Here is a 22,154-nt window from a genome sequence, read left to right on the forward strand (position 1 = left end):
ATTATTTAACTTCCTCACTCATAAAATAAAAAGAGTAATAATAGTTACATCATAGAATTTTTGTGATGATTAAGTTAGAAAATACTCTTAAGGAACTTGAGTCACTCTGTAGTAGGTAAATTCTATAGTTTAGAGAAAGCATGAAATAAAAATAAATTACAGACACAATCTGGAAGAATAGTTACTAGTGGAAATGACTTACATTATACACAGCTTATTTAAATTTTCCTTGGAATACCTACATTTCAATAAAATTCAACATTCTGTAAAACCAGGCAACAAAAAAGAAGGATTCTATATATTATTTTCTGTTGAATCAGTTTGATATTTTTTCTTTTTCGAATGCAGTCCTTTCAGTCAAGGCTACCATCATCTCTCACCTGTACTACTGCAATAGCCTTCTTACTGATTTTGCACCATCCATTCCTGTTCCAAATTATTCTCATTAATGCAAATCAAATGAACCTTTTAAAATGCAAATATAATTAAACCACTCTGGCTTAAAATCCTCTACTAGATTCCTATTACTTTTAGGATTCAAAAAAATCTTTAAAATTTTCCTTTAAATCTTACTGGTCTTGCACATGGTTACTTCTCAGCCTCACCCTACACCACTATCATGGTTGATTTGGGGTCTCTATGTTCTTACTGTACAAGCCTTCTTAAGGGGATTTGTACAAGCTGTTTATTCTGCCTTGAGCTCTACCCACACCCACCTCCCTCCTGTGTCAGTACATACATATTCTTCCAAAGTCACTTCAGAAATGATGTCCTTAGAAATAAACACTAAACTCCAAGATTGATAGGATCCCTGTTGTAAATTTTTATTAAATTGAGAAATTGTATTCATAGCAATTATTTTTATTTTAATTTTGCTTTCATTTGTATGGTCTCCTTTTATTATTTATCTCGCCCCCTCCTATAAGGTTCATGAGAGCTGGAACAATGCCTGATTTTGCAAACATTGTATCCTCAGGACCCACCATGTTGACAGGAACGTGGTAGGTATTAGATCATCGTGTGTGGACTCAGTTGGTTTAACTACAATGTAAACTGCAAGTGCTACTGCTTGGCAAGACACTAATCACTCATCCTCTGTCTCAACAAAGGAGAGCGTAAAGGCATGGTGTTCTTCCTTAGGTTGGATGTGGATGGCAGTGGAAAGACTTGTTGGTTGCTTCCCTTTTATCTAGATAGAAGACATGAGTTTAGCTCAGTCTCAAATCATTATTTAAATTTATATATGCACCACTAAAGCCTCACTTTCTGACTGGGACTCTGGCCCCTTATATTACTCTCTGTCCAGCTCCTGTCTATCAGAGCAGAAGCAGCTTGCCAGAGATCTCACCACCACAAAGCAATAAATAAATAAATTAATTAATTAATTAATTAATTAATTAATTTATTTATTTTAGTGAAGAAGATTGGCCCTGAGCTAATCCTGATCTGTGCTCATCTCCCTCTATTTTGTATGTGGAATACCACCACAGCATGGCTTGATGAGTGGTGCATCGGTCCACACCTGGGATTCAAACCTGTGGAACCCCGGGCCACCTAAGCAGAGTGCACGAACTTAACCACTATACCACCAGGCCAAGCCCTAGCAGTAAATATTAAAAGTGAGGACTTACTTTCCAGAAACATATTTCTTCTTTAGAATTTAATTACTACTTGTTCACTTATTTAAATCAGAATTAAATTTGATTAGTTTAACATTAATAAAGTAAAAATATTTCTCTTTTGACAAGGTTGGGTTGACAAATGCATAATTATCACTGAAGTATTTGAAAGTAAAACATTTATATTATCTGAACATTAAACAATTCAGTATGGCTTCCTCTTTTTTAGGAGGATACAAAAATGTAAGTGTTTAATGTGAGAAAAATCTCTAACATCCATTGTGACAAAAATTTTGCCCTTTCTTTATCTCCATCAAGGATAATAAAATTCATTTTTATAAATATCTTATATATACAAGACACAGCAATGGTTGTCTTAGGTAAGAATCCAGTCAATTGACTACCCATATAGTCAATGACCAGCTCAGCTTTACTTTGAACCAATCAAAGCATTGTTACATTTAAATTTAAACTAAACTCTTTGCTTCCCAAAATTTTAGAGAAGCCTTGCATTTTGCTTTGTTTGTATTGTAGGGATAATTTTCCTCTTTTTATTCAGTGAACATGGGTTCTTTTGGAATAAAAAAGTTTTTATGGAAAAGAGAGGGATTTATAATGGTAACAACTTTCATCATTACATGCTACATGACCACTGTCTCAGTAAACTATAGGACTTGATCAAATGACACAGAACACACACTCCTCTCTGGGAGTACTGTCAACTGCAACCCTCCAGTTGTCACTGCAATTATTAAAGACTAACCAATTCGAAAATGCATGAACAACAGACCAGTTAATATGCTACATTTATCTTTGCTCACTGTTCATTTGGGGGGACAGTGTTTTCAGAAGGTAAATTCTAGATTATATTCCATGCACTCCTGGATCTGAGAAAAGAGTTCAGATCTGCTGGTCCACCCCTCAACTCCGAATTAATACCTTCATGGACAAATTGTTCTCTTGTCTTATTGAAACTCTTCTTATGGAGAGATTTACAATATTGCAATGTTGCATGTATGCCAATGGTTGATATGACTTAGAACATCCAGAGTAGTGATAGTGTGCCTTCAGTTAGGCCCATCAATTTCCCCAAACATCTTTTTATCTCCTCTATGCTCATCAGCAAACATATTGATCTCAATTTCCATGAAACTGCCAATAATTCCTTTATTACATGGATAGCACTAGAAGAAATATTCATGAAATGTTTACTGCACCAAACATCATCACCTTGTTTTATATATAGGACATTTATATTACATTAAATTAATTAATCAAATGTAATTAATCAAACATTAAATAAATGCTTACTACACCAAGCATCTATATTTCTCAGCAAAAGTGTTCCTAGCACATTTACCACACATTTACATAAACAGGAGTAGTCATGAAAGGCCATTGACAATTAAATATTGTATTCAAATGAGTCTGGGGGTACAGCAATATTGCAGTCACAAAAACAAAACAAAACAAAAACAAAATTTCACAATATTGGTTTCCGAGTATCCTTTCAGAACTCTGGAATGACATAGTACCCACAGGTCTGTCTGTTCTATCTTCTCTGTTTGTACCATTGGGATTGTTAACTCCACGGTCCAATTATAAAGAAAGAAGCAGTGATGAGATAAAGAATTTTCCAGTGTGGTACTGCAATAACATAGGCAGCTCCAACTGTTTCCCTAAGAGTGCGACTCTGCCTTGTCTTCCTGGTCACCTGATCATTGTACTCAGAACACAGACTATTCTGTAGTCATTAACATAGTATATTATTACTTTCGGATGAGGGAGCGTGATTTCTCTAAAAGTTGCACTCAGGCATATAGTCCCATCAATTTAGTGATAACAATGCTCCATATGCTTATTACTTCATCCTCGTTCCAGGCTTCCACCATATGCTGGAAACATGAGTGGAGATTGGTCTCAATGATACACTAAATATACAGTCATACATTGCTTAATGACGGGGGTATGTTCTGAGAAATGCAACTTTAGGCGATTTCATGGTTGTGAGTACATCATAGAGTGTACTTACACAAACTTAGATCACATAGCCTACTACACACCTAGGCTATATGGTATTAATCTTATGGGACCACTGTTGTATATGTGGTCCATCATGGACTGAAATGTTATGTGGCATGTGACAGTATAACTGTAAAAAATGTGTTTCCTAGGAAAAGTACTTGGTCTTCTCCTCAGAGCATCCTCACAATTGTCCCTTCTGGAGTGACATCTGGGATACATGGCAAGCATTGGCATACCAGGCAAACTGTAGCAAAACATTATCCCTTACAGCCAGGTAACCATCTCAACACAGTGCCATATTGTAGCACAGTCCCATGGTACAGGTGCCCCATTATTGTACAATCACTGGCCTATGAGATTCAGAGGTAAAATCTCCTTCAGACTTTCTGGGAAAAGGATTAATGTATTAAATATAGTTTATAAATCATGAAGCAAATAAGAATTTCAATCCAATGACATTCATTCTGATCATTAAAGGGCACTGACAATCCATTGATCAGTTATGTTATCAGTCAAATTATCGGTTAAATTATCATTCAAAGCTCATAAATGAGTTCCAGTCTAATTGCATTTACAGGAAAAAACAATTTTAATAATTTTTCCTGAAGCAAAATAACTGAACAGAAACAGCTGAAAGAGAAACAACTCAAAGGAGTTATTCCCTTGTTCTGAGAAATTCTTTTTAGACATAAATAACACCATTCTCAGTGTTATCTCTCACTTTCTGAATCCTCTACTTTCATTTACCACTTCTACCATTCTCAAATTATCCACAATTAATCCAAACTCTCCCTCCTTGGATACAATTCATGAACTTACCTATAAAACTGGCAAGGGTATAACTGCATCAGTGTCTTCCTTTCCATCTAGTCCTAGGATTGAATTGTCTAATTTAAGAGGTATAAGAAAATGAAGGTCTCCTTCTAAGTCTTAGCATAGCCACACACAGGGATCTTTTAGGGATACCGACAAAATATATAAAGATATAGAAATAACATCTTAGGCCAAGATAAATTTTTGGTTGAAACCTGCAAATATAACACAGGAAACCATGGGTTCCAACAACATACAGAAAATTTTTGTGAGTCAGTGTAGTAGTCAGCCTCCAAGATGACTTTGGATGATCCCCACCTCGTGATATCCACACATTTGTAATTTGCTTCTAACCAATAAAATTCAGTAACATTGATGGGATGTCACTTCTGTGATTAGATTACCAAAGTTTATGACTTCATTTTGCTAGCAAACTCTATAGCCTTCATGGCCTGCATGTTTTGATGAAGCTGCTACCGTGGGCAGCAGGCCCATAAGGCAAGAAGTGAGGTTGGCCTCCAGTTAACAGGCAGCTCAGAACTGAGGCTTTCAATCCAACAACCCTCAAGGAACTAAATTATGCTGACAGCCACATGAGCATGACCTTCCCCAGTCAAGCCTTCATATGAGACCCTAGCCTTAGCCCATACCTTAATTGCAGTGGTGTGACAGACCCTGAAGCAGAGTACCTACTTAACTTTTGTCCATATTTCTGGGCCATAGAAGTGTGAGACAATAAATATGTGTTCATTTAAGCTGCTAGGTTTTGTGGTGTTTACATAGCAACAGATAACTAACACAGTTGAAGAAAACAGAGAGTTTTGTTGTGGCATAATTCTCCATGCCATCTTTCCGTTTTTGAACCCAAAGAACCTTATAAAAATAGATCCCACTTTATTTACTTTCTTGTGTGCAATGTAGCAAACACTTATGAAAGCCAACCTCTAATTTCTTTTCACCCTCTGCTTTTTAAAACAAATTATTTAATCAACTACTCCAATGTTATATTAAATTATTACTTCAAGAGTTAAAATACATGGGGAATGACCAAAAAATAAGGTGATATTTCACTCATTGCTGAGCAGCAGTCATTTAAAAATGGGTACCTTGATCCAAGGAAATATAGATGAGTGCTACAAATCGGGAGAATACATGTTGTTCCAATCTTTTCATTGTAACCCTCACTGTAGTTTTGGCAGTGAAGTATACAAATCTCAAATTAGAGTACATCTAGACATCTGAAAGGATACACTAGAATTTTCCATGGGGTCCCTCTGCCAACTCTGACCAGAATATTGTCCTCAAAGCAATCATCCTATGGCAAGCTTACATAATTCTCTTACAGTGGGCTCCTGAAAAGTGTCTGGCAGCCATTGCTGCCTCGGCTAGTACACAATATTCAATAAATTTTAATTAATGAACAATTATTTTGGTGATTACTTTATATAATTTGTTTTTGTTTTGATATTTTTATTGGAAATTCTATTAGCCAAAGTTAGAATTTGCCTCCTCTTCAGTGGAGGAAAAGGATAATATGGGAAAAGAATAAGGAAATAAATGGGAGATTGTAAAATTTAAGAGGAAAGAGAAGATCAGATAAAGTACCTAGTACAGTGAGTAAGAAACAGAAATTGATAAAGAAAGATGAGTAGAAAGGGAAAGAGAGAGAGAACCATTTATTATAAATATATTCACTAATCAACAACTTCTGCTTTTCATCACTCTTTTCATTCAGTCTAGATGGGAGTTAGAAACAGCGGCAGCACCTTGCCATTGTGGAATATTTAACAGCCTTGGCCTACAGAAACTTCCAGTGTTACCTAACATAAAATATTTGCTCTGGTGACTTCAACATATACCTTTATTTCTTTCAAAGCAGAAAGGCAGATTACTTCCTGGGGACATCTTGTTAGTTAAGATAAAAGCAGTCATTGCCAAAAAAATCTAAACTGTTATCTAAATCCAGATATGTATTTAGAGCCCACTGAATAAATTAGTCAGTTAAAAGTAATCTACAAACTTACAAGTTTCTTATGATTTTGAGATAACAGGAACATTCAATTTTGTTACACATTCATTTATATAAACATTACCTACTGATAAAATTGTGAAGATTAATTAATGACGATAGTAGATTTTTCCTTTAAAATCATAATATATCAAGAAGTGTTTACATTTAAATCAAGATTCCATTAACCAAGACATGTTGTGGTAGAGAACGTTCTGGTATCTTGTGTTTGAAAAGCACCATGTGAGACCCTGGGCAATTCTCTTCTCATGTATGCATTCTCCTTACATCAGTCTTCTTTTCTATACTATACTTTGAGAGATACCACAATTAATGGCTCTTTTAAATGAAGATGAAAACCAAGAATTGAGCAACTCATGTGGTTTACTTTAATAGCTGAACTTTGACCATCAAATAGCAGTCAAGACCCTTGTGACTTTGAAATGATTGTAATGTCAATCATTAGAAGATCAATGTGGCTTTAATGGAAACAAGGAGAATGTATTTTTAAAAAGTATGAAGTTTATAAGAATCCATGATTATAAAGACACTAGTAAAATTGGATTATTTTCTTAACACTGAGAATAGCATGGGTTTACAATTTGAAATACTCCTTTTCTTAAGATTTCAATTTGGAAGGTAAATAATACCAAGATTCAATTGATATTTTATATGATTTTATATAAAATGATTTCAATATTTTATAATGATTTTGTAAGATTGAAATTTTATATTCTGATAATAAAATCAATCACATACTTAATGGGTTACTTGCCTCTACTTCCACATTAGGTTTATGCAACTTTAAAAGAGGGAAAAAACAAATCAGGTAATTTAGTGTACTGAGGATTTGGGAACAAAGTCTTTGGTTAATTAAAATTTACTTGCTTCTCCAAAATTTTATAGAAATGTGCCTGGTCAGTGGGAAAGATATTAATTCAGGCTTTGAATAAACATGATTTTTTCTAAAATAATTTTAACTAGCAATAGAAACAATTCCTATAAGTTAAACGGTAGACACACTGGTTATTTTGAGTAAATTATCTTTAACTTATGAAAAGTAGATGTCTTTCTCAAACAATTTACTGATCATAAAAACAATAAATTCACGACATAAAATGTAAAAAATAAAGATTATTTGGGAAAAAAAAGGTTACCTTCAACCCCTCAAATAGCAAATAATGAACACTTCCTGTATTTTTCATCACTCTTTTTTCTATATGCTATATTTCTTTTTCTTTTTTTTATACATAACCAGTTCACACTGTTTTAAATCCTAGTTTTTTTCCCCACTATACCCCACCCTTTTTCGATGGCAGTGAAAATTCTTCTAAAACATAATTATTAACATCTGCATACTGGGGGCTGGTCCAGTGGCATAGTGGTTAAGTTCGCACACTCTGCTTCAGCAGCCCAGGGTTCACAGGTTCGGACCCCAGGTGTGAACCTGTGCACCACTAATCAAGCCATGCTGTGGCAGGCATCCCACATATAAAGTAGAGGAAGACGGGCATGGATGTTAGCCCAGGGCCAATCTTCCTCAGCAAAAAGGAGAGGATTGGCAGCAAATGGCAGCAGATGTTAGCTCAGGGCTATTCTTCCTCACCAAAAGAAAAAAAAAATGTATATACTATTCGGCATATGAATATACAATAATTTACTTAACCCAACACATATTTTAAAAAAGAATCTTAAACATATAATTTTTCCCCCCTAAACATACATAATCTTCTTCCGGTACTCTTGTGGTTTCTGATTTGCTGCAATGATTTCCCCCACAGTGTTTGTAGTCACCTGATTGCAGATGACTAGATAACCTTACTTAAAGAATGAAGCTCTATATTTACTTTTATAAACTAGTGAGGAAAAATGGTTGGTTAAGGTAAGATGGAACTATATTTTTAAGTTAGATTGAATCTCATTCTTTGAAAAGCTAAAGCTGGTTTTGCTCTTTAAAATCACGTTTTATCTGTTCAATGGATAAGCCTGGTCACAAGAAGAACTGCGATGTGATTCTCTAGAAAGGTTATTTCTGAACCACTAAAGAAGGGCACCTAGCCCAGCATCCCTGCGGATGGGGACCAGGATGAATTATTAACTACCACAGATGCCAAGGAAGAGATGAATCTGTTTTGAAAAGGTAACACAAAAAAATCACAATATTCTTTGGTCAAGGAACTCAAGGGATGTTTGAAAATTCTGTTCAGACATCTGAGAGTTTGTCCTAGCAATTCAGCTTCAGCAAATATTCCCATCAGGCCGGTGCTATATGATTCTTTGAGACTTAGTGAAGTAGTTATAGCCAAGAAGACTGATTTCACAAAATATTACAATATCTAATCATTATGAAATTGTCCAAACAATTTAGCAAAAGAAAATTTGGATCTATAAAAGTTCTGTCTAATATCATTTAATATATTGGCCATTTCTGCATAAATAGACCATGTGATTCAGGATAGTGAAATTATATAGTTTTTTTCGTAAAATTTATAAACATACTTTATTTCTTACTCATTTTCTTGCCACTGATACTGACAGTTAAATTTAGATGTCTTCACCAAACGTTAACTTAAATTAGTTTTCTTCTTTCTATTACTGTAGGCTAGGCTGTGTTAATAGATCCCTAGAGTTGTAAAGGCTTGAACACAAAGGATGTCTTTTATTTTTTTAGTTTACAGAACAGAAAAATGGTTGGTGGCAACCTAGGCTATCTTCAGTATATATCTTTCAAGTTAGTTCTATGGGTTTCCATCTTGGTCAAACAGAAGAAGCAAAGAGCATGGAGGGGAGTTTTCAGAGTCGGGGTCTGCAAGTGGCCCACATCCCTTTCTCTCCCATTGCGTTGGTTAGAACTCGGTTTCAAGGTCATACCAGTAACCAGGAAGGTTAGGGAACATGGTCTAGCTAATGCCTGGAAGAAGGTGAAAGGGATCTTTTTAAATAATTAGCAGCCTCTTTACAATCTTCAAGACTAAAGAGCCCATATGAAAAAAATGCTAGCTCATATCCTGTCTCAGCTTTCTGAGTTCTTTGTGACTAAATTCTTATGAATTTCAGTTGGTATTAATATTTTCAAAAGTCTGAAAATCAACTGAGCATAATAAAAAAAATGGCTATTTCGCTTCCAGAACATTTTCCTTTGGAAATACTGACATAGGCAAAAAGAAGGACCTACATCCTTTAGAATTTTCAAAAATCATTGTCATTATAGAGTAAGTTTAAGATTAAATCCTTATGAAAAGTTAAGATTAAATCCTAACTACCCGGAAAGTGTATGACTTTGGAAAATATCATCTGGATTTTCTAGATCTTCATCCAGAAACATGAAAAAATTGTCCATATTCATAGTTCAGAATTGTTGTAAAAATATTTCCCTTTAATCTAACATAAAAGAGCAAATGCTCCATTCTAGTATTCTCACAGCGTGCATCTTCATCCATTTTCTAGTACTGCCAGTGGTTCTTAAACATTAATGTGCATTCAAATCATCTGAAGTTTAAGGTAAAAATATAAATCTCATAAACTTGCTTTCTGAGATCCTGATTCTTTGGAGCCCGAGTCTCCGTTTTTCACAAGCACACAAGGTAATTCTGATACAAATGACCCAGAGATCAAGTTCATAGAACAGAGTTAGACCTCAGTGTCTTTGCGGGTGGGCATCCTTCTTATATTGTTCTGTATTTCTCATATCTAAGGCAGTGTTTTCCCCATAGTGAGTACTTGATTAATGACTTTTAGGGAACAAATAAATAATAGTTTTATGTAACTTAAACATTAAATGTTAAAAATTAAATAAATAGAGTTTGAAAAAAGACACGTCTGCTGCTTACTGAGTTTTTGATGTAATCAAGTCATACAATGATCTGGACTTCAGTTACTATGCTTGTCAAATGAGAATTATACTATCTCCTTGTATAGTGTTGAAAAGATTAGGAAAAATGTGTATGCAGTGTTTTGCACAAAATAGTAAATTTACAGAGATTTTATAATTATTCCATTATTCACATATGTAAACTATAAATTAATCCATTAAGTTTCATCTAGATAGTTTAAGATGTAGTAATCAAAATACATATGTTTTCTACATTTAAACCATGTGTAAAAGGGAAATTTATCAATATAATTTTTTTAAAGAGACATGATTCCTCAATGACGTCAGAGAAACTTTAAAGAGTATGGAAATGTAGTGACTGGGCTAATAAGGATTGGGAGATTTGGTTTGAGACTAACTTTGCAAACTTACACAGTCCACTTTATTTATCTGAGATTCTATTTTCTTAACTATACACTGAAGAAGTAAGTATAAATGAGCTGGAAGCTACTTTGAATTCTAAATTCTATGATGGCATGACCTTTCTAAGAAATCATTTATGGAAAATAGGATTGCATGTCAGGCAATGAAATTCCTTTTTCCTAGAGAGTATCAATATTGAAGAATTTGGTAGAAAATAAATTGGTATTTAAATAAAAATATGTCTAATTGAATTTAGTTGAAACTGTAGTTCAAGGTAAAACAAAGTTATTCCATTTTTTAGTTTTATCCTTATGTGATATTTCTGAAGTCCCCAAAACATCTTTGATATGTTACAAATGAAAAATATTTCTACCAACAATTTCCAGAATTGAGAAAGTATTTCAAAAACTAAAGTTATGCTCAATATAACTTGCTGAAATAAAGTTTAAATAATGATTTACAAGTCATTTTAATATAGTCGTTGACCCAAAACTATCAGATACTTGAATTGCCTAAGAGGCCGATACCTAGTGTTCCTTTAATCTTTGATTTCATTTCCAGGAAACATTGCTGGGAAGAGTGCAGGGATGGTTTACTCTGGATTTGCAAAATGTAATCCCGTGTTCTTTTTCTGCTTCCTTCTCACATTCAGAAGGACTCAGTCTGACATTTCATTGCTGTTCTATTTTATTTAATATCCGATAGTTTACAAACCCACATCATATGCCTCATCTTTTCTACAATTATAGTTAAAATTTATTTTTACTAGATATAAAGGGCACTCACAATTGCTTCTTTGTCCTGTGACATATTATTTCACTAAGCTTTCTATTATATTGTGCTATATACCCTCTCTATAAAACTATTATCATATATCATATTGTGAACATTATATATGTGTCAGTTTGGAAACCATATATTTAATCTTAAAGAGCCACAATTTTTCACCACATTCGTAATTGTTTTCTAATTTTGGTACAATTTCTTTTCCTATACTGAATTTTACAACAAGAATCCTTGTAGAGTAACTTATAACTAGATCATTTATTATTCTATGTGTATTAAATGTATACTTCAAGTAGACCCAGAGCCATGGAAAATTATGAGTGGGATATAAATTGTAAAATATACCTCAACCCTTTATGAAAAATACATCTCACAGGAATGTAAAAATAAATTCCTATGAAACATATAGAAGACAATACAGAGCACTATTTAATAAAACAATGAAGTCGGTGGTATGATCTAAAACCAGGGAAACATTTCAAAATCCTTACTATATGAGGCAGGGGAAGTATGGGCAGGCAGCTTTCTGTCTGCATTTTGATATTTGAAAAGTTTCAATATTTATAATCTACAATGCTTTACTCTCCTTCTATGACATTCACTGTGCCAATAGTATCAAGAAAAAAAATTTGTTACCCTTTTATTCCTAAAAAGAGTAATTTCTTAACTGCGCAAAGAAAAGAGCAGGAGTTCTTCCTACTATATTTCCCCTTAACATTTGTTCCTTTTTCACTTCTCTTTTCATCATTAAAGAGTGCAATTTCAATATTGACATTTTATAACAGTGACAGATGCAGAAAAGTCAAGCAATAAATGTATGTTGAGTGAATAAAATAAAGACTAAATTTTACTCAAGCCTTGTTATCCCACTTAGCCTAATTTGAAATAACTGCCTTTACATTTGATTTCCCATTACTTCTTATTTTTCCTTCATCTCTACTTTCAAATTGTGGAGTAGCCAATTGTTATTTTTCCTTTATAAAGGTTTTTCAGCCAAGTTCTGTAATAAATTTTCAATACCATTAGCCTTGCCTACAGAGGAAAGCAAACCCTGATCTTTTTAATAGTAAAGGTATTCCTCTTCTCCTTATGGTTTTAAGAATAGTGTGTCGTCTGAGCCTTCTGGTGGAAAATAATCTATTACAGCATCTTCCAGCTGTAGCTAGTATATCCATTGGAGCATGTCCAATTTCTTGAGCCTTTTATTCCCTTCTTCACCATTTCTTATTACAGCTTTAACATTTCAACTTTAATCAAAATTGGCTATCACATTTTACCTTCTTCTAGGAGCTATGCTAGTAGTGAAGTCACACCATTTCCTGTGGTCCTTCCCAGGGGGCTAAATCCTATATCTTGGGAGGGCTACAAGTCTATCAACTCTTCCCTTTCCAATGTTATATCCTGGTGTCGCTGACCAGGAATCTGCTCACGCATGTATTCCTCCTACCCCTGCTGGTACATGACGTCCAGGTTTTCTAGCTCTTTTGGAGGATAGTCCTTTCCTCCATCACCAGGCCTTTCACGTTGTATCTATGTTATGCCTTCATTATAGTCTAATGGACAAGAGGAGAAGTGGCCTAAGAAGAGCACTTTTGGCTTCTGGAAAAAGTCCTCTGCATTTTTTCTTCCAAGAAATTGGGAGTTCTAGTTCTTGTAGGGAGGGATCGTCACTTCTGCAGGCTCAGAAGTTTCAGAGGAGGCTGGAGAGTCAAAATCTTTGGGGAAATCCACTTAGATATCTCCATCTCATATATCAAAATCCCAGGTTCTCCCAACTAGAGCCCTGACTTTGGAATGGTAGACCAGCTTTGGCTGGACACTTAGCTTTCTGTAAAGTTGAGCCACTCATCCATTATGATATCTTTACTCTGGTCCTCAGATTTCTTTGCCTTCTTGCTGCAGGAAAGAAGGGCTTCGTTTATATTACAAAGAAACTCTCTGGCCTTTACCCTTGGTTTTCAATTACTTATTAATTTTCCTCAGCATTGCATTATTTTCTGTTGAGTTAGTGCAGTTTAGCAAAAAGCATCCAATTCCATTGTCCTTTCAGTTATCATTTCTCCTAATAAGTTTGAAATGCCTAATATATCACACTTGTTCTATTTGCCATTCAATTGCTACTGTCCCAATTCACCAGCAATAAATGTTTTAACAGTTGGACTTTCACCTTGTGCCAGAGGATATTGGTGATGAGGTTGTCAGTGCCAGATGGGTCATGCAGGATCTAGCTCCAAAACCTCATCTTATAACCTGCTCCTGGGACCACTCGTAACGTCAACTTCTGCAGGTTGTGTTCTCTGGAAGCAGATGCAGAGATGCAGTGTGTTGTGCAGCATTGAGTAGGGATCAACAACTGTGAAAGAATGGGGAAGAAATAGGGTTGAACAGAGGAGGAAGTTGAAATTTAATGCAGGCCCAACAAAGCCACAGGCAACCTGGCAGAGATCTCTCCATTGCTCACTAGCATTGTCCAATATTGAACTGAAATGGCTGGGCTTGTATACCCTTGCCTCCTTCAGTCATCAGAAATAGGCTGTCCTGGGAATACCATGCCCTCTGGACAAGTGACTCTCTCTTTGTTTTTTTTTTTTATTTTATTGCAGTCACATTGGTTTATAACACTGTATAAATTTCAGATGTATATCATTATACTTCTAATTCTGCATACATTACCTTATGTTCACCACCCAAACACTAATTACAATCCATCACCAAACACACGTGCCTAATCATCCCTTTTGCAGGTGACTCTCTTTACCTGAGGCAGACACTAAAGGGGCTGAGAGTTGAAGGCTGTCCACTGAGCTCATTTCCCCACACCATGAAGAGGCAGCTAAGTCATGCAGAGGGTTAACTCGGAGTCTTGAGAATAGCCAATAATTAATACATAGGGAGAGCAGAGTAAGATTGTAAAAGTGAGAGGACAAAATTTGTTAATTAGGTAAGTAGAATTCCTAAGAGAGTGCAGATTCCCAGAACCAAAGCACAAATGGGTTTCAAGAAGAAGGAATTAGTCAAAAGTATACGATTCTGAGACAGATTGATTTTGCCTAAACTTTGGTTGGAAAGTTTCAACAGCAGGAGAGTAGAAGTAGTTTTAAATTTTGATAAAAAACTGTGATAGTTCATGAAAAGGCAATAAAGAATAGGATCCAACAAAAGGAGGGATTCATGACTTTTGAATTCAAACTCATAATTCTTTACTACACTAGCGCCCCTCTCCTCCTCCCCCTTCAAAGAACCTCTTTTTCCTCTGATTTTAATAAATGATATCACTGTCCATTGAATCATTCATGCTAGATAAGTTTAGATCATCCTTAAATCTTCCTTTCTTTCATGTTGCGTAATGAATCAATGAACAATTCCTGTTTTGTCTATATTTAAATACCACTGAATCTGTCCACTTCTCTTCATGACCAATGTCAGTAGTTGAACCCCCACTGGTTTTCACCTCTTAACTTCTTTCCTTGTCTCTTTAGTTGAATCTCTATAAAATGTTCTTTACCATGTAATATAACAATCCTCAACCTTTTCAGACTTATAGCTGCTTTGTACTCTTAAACCAAAGAGCTTTTGCAGAATTGGATTATGCGTTGTTATTTACCATATTTAACATTAAAACTGAGAAATTTAAAAACTATGTATTTATTAATTGATTAAAAACTAAATATAATAATCCCTTTCATGTTTACATAAATAACGCTATTTATGGAAAATAACCATATTTTGCAAACCAAAAATGGTTAGAAGAGTGGTATTATTTTATAATTTTGCAAATCTCTGAAATATCTGACTAAATAGAAGATTGCTGGATTATCATAAATGCTTCTGCATTCAAGCCACCTTAAAATTTTGTTTTATCTGAAGTATGCTAAGAAAATCCAACCTCACCCAGATATATAGTCAGAAAAGGTGAGCTATTTTAGCAGTTTTTTCAGATACCTATGGATATTCTTCATTGATGTCAAAACTCAAAAAGTAATTTTTTAAAGGTTAATTTCAGTATAGAATCTGAAACCATATCAATAAACTTTTCCTACTTTGTTATGTTAAAATCTATTGATCTATCTTGCACTTTGAATAAATCATTTTCCCATGAGTAGTTTTGTAATATAATGCACTGCTCATTTGAAATACATTAGTTCACTGAGTTATAGAGATCTTCCAAAAGTTAAAATTTCTCATTAAACAATATTGTAAGATCAAATCTGATAATATGACTACTGATGCCATCAGAAACATTTTAAGTATTAGGGAGCTCTCGGGCTCATGGAAGTGGATACAAATTTTTTAAAATTTTTAGTTTTGGGGCCGGCCCGGTGGCGCAAGCGGTTAAGTGCGCGCGCTCTGCTGCGGCGGCCCGGGGTTCGCTGGTTCGGATCCCGGGCGCGCACAGACGCACTGCTTGGCAAGCCATGCTGTGGCGGTGTCCCATATAAAGTGGAGGAAGATGGGCACAGATGTTAGCCCAGGGCCGTCTTCCTCAGCAAAAAAAAGAGGAGGATTGGCGGATGTTAGCACAGGGCTGATCTCCTCACAAAAAATAAATAAATAAATAAAATTTTTAGTTTTGATTAGCAGCTCAACTTTAACAATTGGCAAAAAATATTCTCATTTGTTTTCCTTGAAGGGATAGGTATTGTTCTCTTACTTTCAAGAAAATGTATGCAAAATATCCAAATCTTAATAGTTATAGTTTGTCTGTCAATCATTCTTTCAAGTAAAAATTGTGTTGCATTAAATGAAGTGGCTAGGGCAGCTTGGGACTTTAACACTCACACAAGTGTTTTTCTTGAGAAAACCATCGTTTTTCAATATGCACCAAAAGTTCTTTATGTGGACTTCCCATTTCATCACAGATAATATTAAAATGACATATACTCACATGTTGAGATTTAATAAAAGTAATAAATTTTACAACTCATCAAGGATATTCTAAAGTGAAACTGTTTTTTTGGTTTGTTTTTGTTTCTTTCTCGTTTGTTTTGCTTTTTAGCAAGTGTGTGGCAGCAAAGGATACAATAATACTGGTACAGTGTGTTGTTACTGCTTTGATTCATGCTAAGGAATCAGCAGTTTTACCCATCATTGCCTTTTCATTATCAGTGTAATTGTCACCATAGTAAAAAAGACAGATAATATCTGAGAATTATTAGGAAACTAGTTTTGACATCAGGGTTCCCCCAGAGTTCCAGGAATCACACTTTGAGTACCACTACTATAGTAGAATGATTTTTAAATGTGTAAAATTTTCAGGGCTCTTTGCTTTAAGCCATTTGTATTGCTATTATAAGAAAAATGTCTTCATCTATACAATGGGATATTATCAATTCATACTTCACAGAGTAATTTTTCAAAGTAAAAGGAAAAATATGAAGACCTATCAAAATACCTGAGTAAGCAACCCCAAATATTAAGAATTAACTATAATTTTGCCCTTAGCAATGATACTAATGTTTACAACATTCAAATAGGGGGAATGACAGCTAGAAGTCTAAGTGCTCTTCTTTTACTACCAGCATCTCAGAACACCACTTCTGTTCAAAGCTCTGCTTAACACTTATCCCCATCATAGGGATCCAATCCATTGGATTTTTCTATCTGATGACTTTTTGGACAAGAATATAATCAGAAGAAGTGTTATTTTTTTTTAAATGTCTAATTTTATCACACTGAGGATAAAGCTTACCAAATTTGAGATGAAAAGTTAAAACCACAGAATATTCAATTTAGTATTAACTATTTATTTTGTGAATACTTTGCTCTCAGAACTCAGAATTGTTCTAGGAGTTTTTAAAGAAAGTCTGCACAAAGACAATCTTATCTTCAGATTATATGGTCTAAGGAAAAATATGAAGCATGCACTAGGAATTATACAATAAGCCATAGTAAACATCAGTAAGATATGTTATATTAAAAGGATCACATTAGTCTCATTTATGAGTATTAATTCTCCAAGAAAATGACATCAAGTAGCCACGTAGGTCCTGTAGAAACTGAGGCACAAAGGGGTCACTTGATTTGCCAACCGGTAACTAGATAGGAAGTGGTAGAGATGTGAATGTAAATTGACTCACTAACTTCCTTGCTCTTTCTTCGTCTACACTGTGTTGCCAGACCAATTAATTCAATTTACTGCTCTTCTTTAATATTGGAATCAAATGAAATTTACTTGAGTATAAATATAAATACAGTATTTCCCACATTATTCTTTTAATATTGATCTTCTGTTGTTAAAGAGCCTTTAGATTGAAACTTAATTTTTTAACATATTGTGGTTCCATTTGGGCAGATTCTTTGACATTTTTTAACTTTAATAATACCATGATTAAGGGCCAGCCCCAGTGGCCTAGTGGTTAAGTTCTGCGCACTCTGCTTCAACGGCCCAGGTTCAGTGCCCAGCCGTGGACCTACATTACTTGTCGGTCATTGGTCATGCTGTGGTGGCAGCTCACATACAAAAAGAGGAAGATTGGCAGCAGGTGTTAGCTCAGTGTGAATCTTCCTCAGTAAAAAAAAAAAAAAAAAAGGAAAAATAATAACATGGTTAAAATGTGTAGAAAAAGCTTATATTTAATGAAGTCATGTTACTATTTTAAATAAACTTCCATACTTTTAATTTGTGTTTAAAAGCAAGCATCTATAAAAGTGATCATCATATATCATTGATTAAACAACCAGAAGCACATTGTACCTCTTATGAGGGTATAATATTTATGAGCTAATGATTTAAGAAAGTTTAATTCAATTTAAGTAGTAAATTTTTTCCAAATTGTAATAGCAGAAAATCAGATAACAGAATAACTATATTGTACAAAAGCCATTTTCAAAACCATAATATACAATACCTTATAAGTAACATATTCTTATGATGAAATCAAAGGAAACTGTTGTAATCAGCAAAGTACTATTTACCAAAACGTTCTTGGAACATTTCCTCTCCCTTCCCAAACCTACTAGACCCGTTGTTCTAGGAAAAACAATAGTCAGTAAAAAAAGAAAGTTCCTACATTATAAAACAAAACAGCAAAATTACTCTGAATTCCTCATAGTTTTTCTGCATTATTATTATAAGTAATTGTGAATGACAATTGACTTACTCTAACATGTGTAGTGATTAAAAATGATAATAGTAAGTTTGCATTCTGAGAGAAGAAAATAAAATCTCCATATAAAGTTAGATGATCAGGAAAATAAATCAAAGAACTGTGAAAAGGATATCACTAAAGAGTTTGGGAAATTCCAAAATTGCAATCACGAAACCATGAGTATAATATTTATGAGACAAAAATAGATGTGATTCTAATTGCAGAGTAGAAATCTAATTCATCAACTTCTCTCCTGTTTAGATAAAAATCACATTAAAAAAAAAGAGAAAAGATCAACCTTTTGGAAAATAAAAGTAGTTGTCAATGCCATCTAAGAACACTCCACAGACTGAAGTTCTTCCAGCCATGTGGCAGGAGTGCCCAAAAGGGGAATCAGATAATGACACTCATTCTGGCTTTTGGCACACGGACACTTCTTTTGATTATTATGCTGACTCACCAGAAATCTCGCCTCTTGATAGAATATGTACTGATTTGCCAATCCAAGAAACTGGTTCTCTCGACGGTATTTTTCCTTTTATGGAAGAACATACTGATATATTGATATAGATCAAGTTTTGAAGAAGACTTCAAAGACCCGTTGTTTCATCTGGAAAAATTCGGTTTCTGAGACTACAGATCTGTTGGATAATCACATGACTGAGTTAAAGTTTATTATGGGAACTGTTGTACTATAGGAATCCTTAAAGGGAGTTAGCTGCAGTTACATGATCACATAGCTTTTCATAACTTCCCCCAAGTGCAGTTTTTATTATAACTAAACAAAGACAGTAAACTACTAGAAAGAATTTAAGTCTAGTACCCAGGATTTTGCATATAAATATGGATAAAAGATTGATAACAAAACTAGTGAAAATGAACTTGTTTTGAGTGTCTAAGTTGTGACAGGGTGGTTATATCCATTATTTCATCAACTCTTCAAAACTATCTTATAACATTTGGTAGTATTTGTTAACTCCATTTTACAGAAAGGAAAACTGAGATACAAAGACTGTAGAAATTTTGCCAAGTCACCCAAAAAGTGAGTGGTAGATGTGTAGATGATCCCCTTGTTTGTCTGTTTCAAAACCCATGCCATTTCCACTACACCCATTATTTGCTAAGATTATTTGCTAAGATTATTTGCTAAGGTTCATTATTTGCTAAGATTAATATATTAGTGCCAACTATTCCTAAAACTGGAAATATCACAGGTAACAGTCCCACAATGTCAATAATGTCTTATACCGACTGTGATGCAGGTTCGAGACTTACTCACTTGATTTAGGACAGGAGGGTTTTAAAATTTTACCACTTAGTAAAAGTATTTAATCATGTAAGCAGCCCTTCCAGACATTTCTCTGACTACTAAAATTAGGTGTTTCTGAAATCCTTGTTACTCTAGAAATGTTAATTCACCATAGTGTTGAACGAGTGACAGGAAAATGCCTAGATGAAAAACAAAGGGAGTATTTGGAAGAGGTAAGTACTTAATGCTAATTTGATGATAAATTTCATGTAATATGGGTTGAATAGATGGAAACTAAGGAGGCAAGGGAAGAAATAAGTCAAATAAACAGCAGCTTCAAGATCTAAGTTGGCCAGAGTTCAAGAAGATGGCATTATTTTAACATTCAAATTAGATAATCAGCCAAGAAGCCAGAAGTCACTTGCATCTCATTATTAGATGGGAAAGATTGATGACACTGTTCAAGTGTTTTACATTACTCTTTTTCCCAAGCAGGAGTAACCACCAGATATGCGTGAATTGCACACAAACTGAAAACCATGTGATGAAACAGATCAAGAAATTCATGGAACATCTGTATATTTTGCTTATACAAAGCAAGAAAAACAGAAAGAAATTTGAGTAGTTCACAATACTGATATTAACAACTTTAAACTATGGTATTGGTATGATGGGTTGAATCATGGTCCCCTAATATGTCCACATTACAATCTGCAGAATCTATGAATGTTACTTTATATGGCAAAGGACTTGTAAATGTGACTAAGTTAAGGATCTTAAGATGGGGAGATTTTCCTAGATAATTAACCTGAATAATTCCAGAATTATCTGGAGAATATCCTGGGTAATTACCCTAGAGATTAGCTGGGTTGGCCCTAAACATAATCACAAGATTCCTTATAAGAAAGCTAAAAGAATGAGGACAAAGGAAGAAACAAAAAATATGACAAGAGAAGGAAGAAGCTGGAATGATGTGAGGAGGGGGGCATGAGCCAAGGAATGCAGGTAGCCTAGAGAAGCTTTCAAAGGCAAGAAAAGGGACTCTTCCCTCCAGATGAAACCAGCCCTGCAAACACCTTGATTTTAGCCCAATGAAACTGATTTCAGACTTCAGACTATAAGTGAATAAATTTGTGTTGTTTTAAGTCACCAAATTTGTTACAGCAGCAACAGGAAACTAATACTCACGGAATATTAGATTCAGATATAAGAATGAAAACCTGTTATTCTAGGATGGAATTTGGAGTCAAGTGACGCAAAAAAGTAAGAGAGACCATTTTATACAGCGAATTTGTCTAAAACAACTTGAGGGTCTTTACTTGTCAAGTGAGTAGGATTTTCTGGGACAGAAGCAGCATTGCACCAGAGCATCCCATTGCTCTGTGGTGTGACGGTGAGGAAGCAGAGGAGTTGAGCCCAAGTAATAAGGAAAGGAGGGTGAAAGAGCTTGGTATAAAAAAGTAAGGTGGAAGGCACTAGATACCACTGTAATTCTTGAAAAGTATAAGGTTCACGATAAGAAGAGTTACTCCAGTGACATCAGCATCATGGCGGAGTGAGCTTTCCCACGAACTCTTCCCCCGACAAGATACAACAAAAGCAACAGTCACAGACCAACAATGGATTCCCAGACAGTGAAAACCTAGAGCAGAGGGATCCACACTGCCACACATCTGAGAGCAGAACCTGCTGGGCCCCTGGAGGAAGTGGGGAGAGCTAAGGAGAACTCCGCTCCCTCCCCATCAGATCAGCGATCCCAGTCCGCGCGGCTCCCAGAGAGGGGGGAGGGACGGCCCTCGGCCGAAAACCGTGGCTCTTCGGACTCTCTCAGCCAGTGGGAAACTCCCACACAGAGGACTCAGAGGAGCCAGAGGGCTACCATCAACATCTGAGCACCCCAGAGAGCAGAAAAAGAGGGGCAAACGAGAAGCCTCCCACGTCAGGGACCCAGAGGGCAAAAGAGAGAGCTCCCCCCTCCCAGCAACCCAGACTCTGCAGCTCAACCAACCAGATCTAGCGATCCGAGGCAGACCTGATCAAACAACTGGACCCGTGGATCGCAGCGGGGAAAAAAAACAAACAAACAAAACTGCAGATCGCAGCAGAAAAACTGGGGCAGAGCGCAGGGGGCTTAGACTACACAGCCCTTTACCACCAGATAGTGGCGGCAGGTGGAAATTACAACCAGAGACTTCCAGGATGAGGAAAAACAAAACCAACACAGGAACCACAATGCAAAAATATATGAAATCACCAGACCAGAAACAAAATGACAAGCACCCAGAAATCAGACACAGAAATCCATAAACTAAATGACAGAGATTTCAAAATA

The sequence above is a fragment of the Diceros bicornis genome, chromosome 5 (assembly GCF_020826845.1).
Source record: "Diceros bicornis minor isolate mBicDic1 chromosome 5, mDicBic1.mat.cur, whole genome shotgun sequence".
Taxonomy (NCBI): Eukaryota; Metazoa; Chordata; class Mammalia; order Perissodactyla; family Rhinocerotidae; genus Diceros; species Diceros bicornis.